The 8,421-nt window shown below is 32.0% G+C and overlaps 1 pseudogene; it reads right to left on the bottom strand.

Annotated features, from left to right (window-relative positions):
* Nucleotides 1-799: 799 nt before the first annotated feature.
* Nucleotides 800-3,147, bottom strand: LOC142641779 (sesquiterpene synthase 2-like; annotated as a pseudogene).
* Nucleotides 3,148-8,421: the final 5,274 nt, after the last annotated feature.

The following is an 8,421-nucleotide window of genomic DNA, read 5'->3' as shown; positions in this document are numbered from 1 at the left end:
GCAAGTAAAGTTTATTTTAACCTGAAGATTAAAGAGGTTGCTGAGCACAGCTTATTGACAGGTTCATATTCATTTACTTTAATAATTCTATATCATGGATTGTCAATAGATTTTGTGTTTAATTAATATCTTTCTATTTTTAGATGTAAAATTGTTGAGGAAGAAGGAATAATGTTGTTTGACAAAAAACCAAAAACTTAATCAAAGCGGATAAAGAAAAATACAATTTCATTGCCATAAAATGGAACTTCACAGAAACAATATCATAAAAAATATAGGTAGAAATATCAATTTTAGAACCTTCAAATGTCTTTTTTTGCTTACTCTTTAACCCTGAGATTCTTTTTGGCATAAACCATGTTAAAAATGAAAAGCTAGATTCAGTTATCTATTTGTCTTAGGCATCTTGTTAGTCAACTTCGGCTAAATAGATAAAAAGAGAGAAGAAATATGACAAATGTTTTGCTTTTGGTATTATTATTATTACTACTACTACTACGCATTTTTGGGTAACAAAATCAAATGATCATTATGTTTTCACAAATATTAATTTTTTATTATTCACTGCACATTATATTATACATCATAATTACCCCATAAAACAAAAGTTTAATTTATTCAAACTAATATTTTATATGTTTAATAACTCATGCTTAACATCAATAATACCACAATAATTAAACATTTTCATGCGTAAGCACATATTACAAGCTAGTATAATATGATGGACTTGAGTCCTACTCAAGTATCTTATTCATTATAAATTTCGAGTTGAAAGATTCATATTTTGTCACCCTAGTCATATTGGTACTGGATCAAGTACTGATGCAACATTGTCTTTCATCTCTTCTCCAACGAAGGTGTAGTCATCCCTTTCCTTGTAAACGACATCTATTACTCGTGTAAGATTAAGAACACGCATAAGGAGAGGCATGGGAAAAGCAGTTGGCCTTATACACTCCTCATTAATGTCCTTCCATGCATCAACAACTTGCTTGTTCAATTCGTCATATGCTACTTGCTCTGTGACACCATGTTGCTTCATGTAGCATTCGACTGCTGTGGCAGCATGCCCTCTCTCTTGCTCAAACTACGTGCAAAGTTTTCCAAAAGGTTAAGTAGAAATTTGGTAATATGTATGAAATACACCTCTCACACTAGCTTATGAAATTTGGTAAAACAAATTTTGGTTGCATACCTTGTGTGTCCTCGTGTCATCCATCAGCCTACAAATTATGGATGAAGCAATAACAATCTTGGGGTTGGTAAAGCTCCAATCAAAGGCCTCTTTTGTAATGATGTCACCCATGCCAAGGAAAGACACCGTTGTGAGCATAGGGTAAGTAGAGGTTCTTAGAGTGAGATTCATATACTCCTCCATTGTTGGTATGTGTTTTTGGAAGAACCATTTGGCTTCATCAAAGTAGGCTCGGGCCAAAAGTTTCATCTAAGATAACATACATAAAAAACATTCAAGAAATAAGTTATACTTAGGAGAGCATTAAAAAGTTGGAGGGCATGAATAGTTGAGTTGGTTGACTCGTACTGCATCTTTTGCGTAGCTCACACGGTATGATCTTCCCTGCTTGGCCAACTCTTCATCAGCTGCTTCGAAAACACCTAGGAGTGCACGATAGCAAATTTGCATGTAATCTGGAAGTTGGTCTATGTTGCTAATATCCCACCTGAAAATATCATGTACCAAGTACCAATTAAAGTTAGACTAAATTAAAGTTATGTATCACAGTCTAAACATATACTAGTTAATTCTATTGATAAACCTCTCAATCGCTTCAATGAAGGGCTCAAGTTCTTCAAGTGTTCCATATGCATCATATATATCGTCTATAACGGATGTTAAGGTAAGAACTTTGGTTAATATTTTTCTAGCAAGTGAGTATTGGGGCTCAAAGTAGACCGACATAATCCAAAAGTAGCACTCGACAACTCTGTCTCTTGCAAAAGGTAGCTTCCTCGCAAAATTTAAATCTTTCCACCACCTAAAATTCAAATTGGTTAATTAATATTGACCATTTGTAAGGAACCAAAAAATATGTACTTTTTTCATTTTGGTGTGTGGATTTAGAACTAAGTACCTAGTGATAGAACTCAATTCCTCTTTGTGCAATGACAGCACCAGGTTAAAATCTAATTTTGAAAGCTTGAGCAAATCTTTGTTATGTGAATCATCCTGTTCATAGACTGCAATGTATTTTTGAGCCTCTAGCCGTGGTATGCCCTTGTGCAAGGGCTGCTTTAGGGCACGACTTATTTGTGCTGCCAATGGATTGTTTGTAGGGGATGCAGTGGATTTAAGGTGACTGGTGGTGAACTCAAGGGCCTCATCAAGAATGTCCTCTCCATGCACCCTTAAATGTGTAGCTTCATAAAAGGCTAGCATGCCTTCAACATTGCTAGTCAAGCTTTCCTTGAATTGACCATCTTCATCTTTGAACTTGTTGAACACATCTGTTTCATAAACACCAAACTTATTTAATGAATAAATTTGCTATTATTTTGTGTGTGTATATATATATATATATATATATATGTACCAAGTACCAACAAGCACATCCCCAAAGAAATGTGGGACATATCTGAAGAAAATCACACTCGGGTCTTACCACATGAAACCTTAAATCCTTGTTGACGTAGTAGTCAAAAACGAAGGGAAACATTGTAAAGATCATCATCAACATCATTATTGTCATTATAAGTAGCATATATATGTTCTAGAGCTTCTTCGATTTCTCTTTCAAAGTTGTAAGCCACCCCTAGGCGCTGGACTGCATCAATTAAGCCTAGTAGTTGTGAAAGATGACCAATAGAGGCTAAAAGCTCCCTTCTTACTTTTTCTTTCAACTCTTCAACTTCACGTACTTCACGGAAATGAATATCCTACACCATGAAATATTGCATAAGCAAATTAATAATCATATTTTAATAAATAAATAAAACTACAAATATTATAAATAATTTTACTACATAATCTTTGCAAACTAGCATGGCAAATAAACATGTTACCTTGTCCTTGGAAATGTTGTTGATGAAATGGTCACCCCAAATGTTTGGATGGAAATTTACTGTCCGGCGAATAACCTCTGATTTGGCAATTTGGGATGGAGCCCCTGAGACTGGGATAGACATGTTTTCCTAGTTCAAGAACGACTCTAAGTTTTGAATGATATAATGAGATTTGTTCTCTGGGAACTTCTTGGGTATTATGTAGAACTTCTTCAAGGCCATGGTATTTATAAGCATTGCTAAGTAAAGTAGTAGGATGATACTGTTATAGTAGTTGAGTGAGGGGCTATTTGGATTTGCAAGTTTAATCACCCATCACTGAGTTTTCATCACCCATAACTCAAAACTGGTGGGTCCCACGGCAGGTACTTGTTTGGATTTATCTGAATTTTTGTTTTTGTCACTCAATTTTCACTAAATTGAGTGATGAATAATGAAAACTGGAAACAATATTTTGGTGTTTTTGAGTTATAGAAACTAAGTAACAGTGGCAGTTTGGTAATTTCTTGAGGAACACATGGGTCCACAGCAAAGAGTAGTTAAATCCATCTCAGACCTTTTGCTCTCTCCAACACTCTATCAAGTCAGATTCAATGGGTTTTTTTTTTTTCTTTTTCTCCTCCTTACTTTTCTCTCCTTTCTTCTTCACAGACATTTCTTCTTCATTCTTTTTTTTTTTTTTTTTTTCTTCTTCACAGAAACACATGGATACCAATTTCTCAAACCTAGAAAATCAAACCCATAAACACATGATTCCGATCATATACACTAACACACAAACACAAACCCACAAACATGTTCATCCACATAATAAATCTAAATATTTCTTCTCCAAATACAAACAAAACCCAAAAGTAATAAATGAAAGAGAGGAAAGGGGCAGAGAAGAGGGGTGGAATCGGTCTTGCATGTCTTTGATCTAGCTTCTATTTGGATATTTGAGCCATAATTAGTGAACCCAAGCAAAAGCTAAGAGAAAACCAAGAGAGATAGTGCTAGTGTGAAAGAGAAAATTGAGGAGAAAGAAGAGAGTAAGAGGCAGAGAAAGACGAAGGGAAAAGCAAAGAGGAGAGGTAGAAAAAGATGAGAGTCAGGGGAAAAAAAAAGGAGAGAGAAAAGTCTTCTAACATTGGGTCAGTGTGTGGGTCCTAGTTTTTTAAGCTTTTTCGGTTTAAAACATAACTGAGTGTTGGTTGCCAAACAAGATGAGTGAGATATTTCATCATTATTGGGTGATAGAAAATGAGTTATAGAGTGATTAGTGATGAGTGATAAAAACTGAATGATGAGTGATGAGTGATGAGTGACTAGTAAAATACAAATATGTATATATATATAAACAGGAATTTAGATTCAACAAAAATAAGAGTAGTATTAGATTCACAATACTTTTACAATAATTTTATAATAAAAGTTTTGTAGCAAGCTGTTGTTGATAGGAGCTGCTCCACTGTACTTTAGGGGGTTCAAATGTTCAAATGAAGCCCCCTGACTTGAAAAAAAAATTTAGGGTAAATTACAACTTACCCACCTGTGGTTTGACTGAAATTTAAGTTGTCTACCTGTGATTTGAAATTTGACATTTTACCCACATGAGATTTGACCAAAATTTAAGTTGCCTACCTTTAATTTGAAATCTCAGGATACAAGTGTTCCATTAGGTTCTTTTTTTTATATCTTATTTGATCTTGCATTTTTATGGTTTTTGTGTTTTTGGATGAGAGAAACATAAAAGTAGAACAAAATTATATATTTAGCTTTTTTTTTATCAGAGGTGGATTACAAAATTTTAACTGAGCTAACCTCAAGTGAATTAAGTGTCAAATTTCAAATCACAGGTAGACAACTTAAATTTCGGCCAAATCACAGGTGAGTAAGTTGTAATTTGGCAAAAAATTTATATATATGTATATATAATTTTTATACTAATTTAATTTTTTCTTAAAATTATTTTTGCATACCTTGATTTAAATCTTATACATGCATAGATCAACCTAGCCCAAAATCAAATAATAACATAGATTAGCTCATCTCAAAACCAAACAACACAAATCATAGATCACTCTTTCTCTCTCATAAATCTCATCTAATCTCTCTTCTCTATTTGACTGTCTCTATATCTTCGACTCAAAGAGTAAAGAATGAATGTTCATGAATTGTGAGTGTTTCTCTCTTTATTATAAATTTATATTGTGTGTGTGTGTGTCTGATACAAATTGTGTGCATTAATTTTTTTTTTTTTTTTGTTATAATGATATTTATGTGAATTGTGATATGTGTGAATGTGTTCATATATAGTATAAAAATAATATAATTTTATACAGAGTAATAATAAGAAGAACTACCTAGGGCCTTTTATATGTTTTTATATTGCTATCATGTTATAATAATTTTTTTTCTTATAAAGTTAGTGATTTAAGATAAGAAAAAAAAAAGTAAAATTAGTGATTGTTCAAGTATTTAGTTGGTTAAGTAGACATTTAGTGCATGGATGAGTGTGAATGTGTAGGTCAATAAATAATGCAAAGAAAGTGGGTTAACTTTTGTCATTGAATCTAAAATATTTTTATAAAAAAATGGCAAATATTTAATGAAAACTGCATAAAAATAAATATGTTATACAAACATAATAAAATAAAATGGTCACATCTACCCACATTGACAATAGATAATGACAACTGATAATGAACTGTTATGTAACGGTTTCAAAAAATGAAAAATCGTAGAAGAAAATTGTAAAATTTCACGTATTTGTGTGTGTTTTTCGATAACTCAATATATTCAAATTCTTTATCATTATATTTTGGGTCATTTAAGTTTCTTAGTAACTCCTAAAAAAAAATTCATAAAGCCGCCACTAGTTACTAATTTTAATTTGGCCCATTACTGACATCACTTTTTACCCACCAATAACAACTTGTCGTATAAGATTTATTGTGAAATTTTTGTGGATATAGTAGTACTTTAAAAATAATTTTGGCCTCCAAACATAATTAGCCCTTTAAATAACAACAATAAAAATTGGCCCAAATAATAACAAAAACAATCCAAATAGGAACAAGATTAGACCAAACAGCAACAAGTGAACAAATTATTCAACAAAAAGCCTATTCAAAAACAAATATATAAATATCCTTAATCATTCAAATTTGTAGCTCATTCAATCCTATGCTCTCTTTAGCTTTGCAGTTGTAACAATTTTTCTCTCCTTAGCGACTCAACTTGCAATTGTAAAAAATATCATCTCTCTCTCTCTCTCCATTTTTCTATTCTATGTTATCATTTCAAACTCTCTCACTTTATTACTCTCATCTTAACAATTTTATTTCTCACTTTATCTCTTATCAATCCTTTTTTTTTTTTCCTTTTTCCTTTTCTCAACAATAGTAGAAAGAATTTGTGATACTTCTTTTTTTTTTTGTGACGTTGATATATTCAAGTTAAATTTTTATTAGATTTTGTATCATTTAAATTTGTTAGTAACCACCACAAAAAAAAAAAAAAATAACAAAAAAATAGAATAAAATCTTAGAATCGCTAAAATTTTCAATGTTTAAGACTTTAAGTGCTGAAATATGTGGGTCCAAAAAAAAGGTGCTTAGTAAAAGTGTTTAATTGAGTCTTTGAATCAGGGTTCTCAATTTGAGGTGTTCAAACATTGTATTTTGAAAATACATCTGAACCACTTTTTAGTTTTTGAGTAATAATATTGAGTGACACTATTGTAATTATTTGAAAAACTGTGGATCACTGATGTAAACAACTCTAACAACTATCTTTGTCTCTCGCATACGCATACTCTCTCCTCCCTGGAGTCTACTTTAATTTCTCTCTCATTTATTAGAATTTGTATCATTTAAGTTTGTTAGTGACCATCGTAAAAAAAATTTCTAAAACCGCTACTAAATATATCTCAAATCTCAATTGAATCTAGAATTATTCGACATAATAGACATAACACGTATGCTATATGTCATAATTCACCTAGTGGAAATGAAGGGGACTTGCCGCTACGTCAAAAATAAAGGAACCGATGAAAAATTAAGAGTTCAACTATGAAATCAACCAACGATAAGCACATCTACTAGAGTCCAAATCTTCTATACCACTTTTTGTGTACTACTTTATGTTCCACCAATCATTACTTATTATGTATATGATTGTTTTCCATTTTAAACTTCAGTTATTCTATAAGTAAAATGAAAACATGGCAAGTGGTGATTAGTGGAACATAAAGTGGTACAGAAGATTTGGACTCCATCTACTGGCTTATTTGTTAAAGAGCAAATAGGGAGTAAATTTGTTAAAAAAGCAATGCTAAAGACATGAATGTTTTCAAATTTATTAAACTTCAAATTAGAAGTTATGATTTGATCAAAATTAATATCTCATAAACTATTCCACTTTTATTATTTTCCAATCAAAATGTCATTTCAAAGAGTAATGACTTGTTTGGTATGTCAGTTCAAACCACAATTTTCAATGTTTAAGACCTTAAGTGTTGAAGTATGTGAGTCCAAAAAAAAAAGTGTTTAGTAAAAGTGTTTAATTGAGTCTTTGAATCAGAGTTCTCAATTTGAGGCGTTTGAACATTGTATTTTGAAAATACATCCGAACCACTTTTTAGTTTTTGACTAATAATATAGAGTGACACTATTGTAATTATTTGAAAAACTATGGATCACTAATGTAAACAACTCTAACAACTGTGGATCCCTGGAGTCTGCTTTAATTTCTCTCTCACTTACCTCTCTTTCTCTCTTTCATAGCTGCCTTTGTTTCTTCTTTATCTTTTTTTTTTTTTTTTTTTTATAAGGATTTCTTGTCGAACTGTGAGCTATGCCATTCCACCTCAAAACTAATTGGTGATGAAAAAGACACACTCAAATCTTTTATGTCATTCAACATCACACCACGCGGGCCTGTTTTTAGAGTAGTTGTAGGGAATCAAATTGTGGTCCCCCCAACAATCCTTCCCTCACAATGACACTCCTATGACTTGAACCCATGACCTTAGCTCTGATACCATTTGTACACTTTTAGACCCCTTAACACAAGTTGTTTAACCTAGTTATTTAGCCAAGTGATTACTTAGATAAATTATTCAGTTCTAGGTTAACACAATAATATTATATCATGCAAATAATGCGGAAATATAAAGAACACCAAGATATGATGACTCAGGAAAACGTAATCGGTAAAAAACCTGGGGAGGATTTAACCTAGTTATTCTTAAGGTAAAAACAGATCCTCAATGAAAGAATTGAAGTTTTTACAATAGAACTTAGACCACTAACATCCTATTGCTACCTCGAGTAGAAAACTTACTTCCACGACCACATGACAGCTACGAGTCCATGGACTACTTCTTTCTTTGATCTACAGCAACCACAAGTT

Source organism: Castanea sativa, chromosome 6 (genome assembly GCF_040712315.1).
Source record: "Castanea sativa cultivar Marrone di Chiusa Pesio chromosome 6, ASM4071231v1".
In the NCBI taxonomy this organism is placed as follows: domain Eukaryota; kingdom Viridiplantae; phylum Streptophyta; class Magnoliopsida; order Fagales; family Fagaceae; genus Castanea; species Castanea sativa.
The sequence above is the reverse complement of the archived record's forward strand: the minus strand, read 5'-3'. Positions and strand labels throughout refer to the sequence as shown.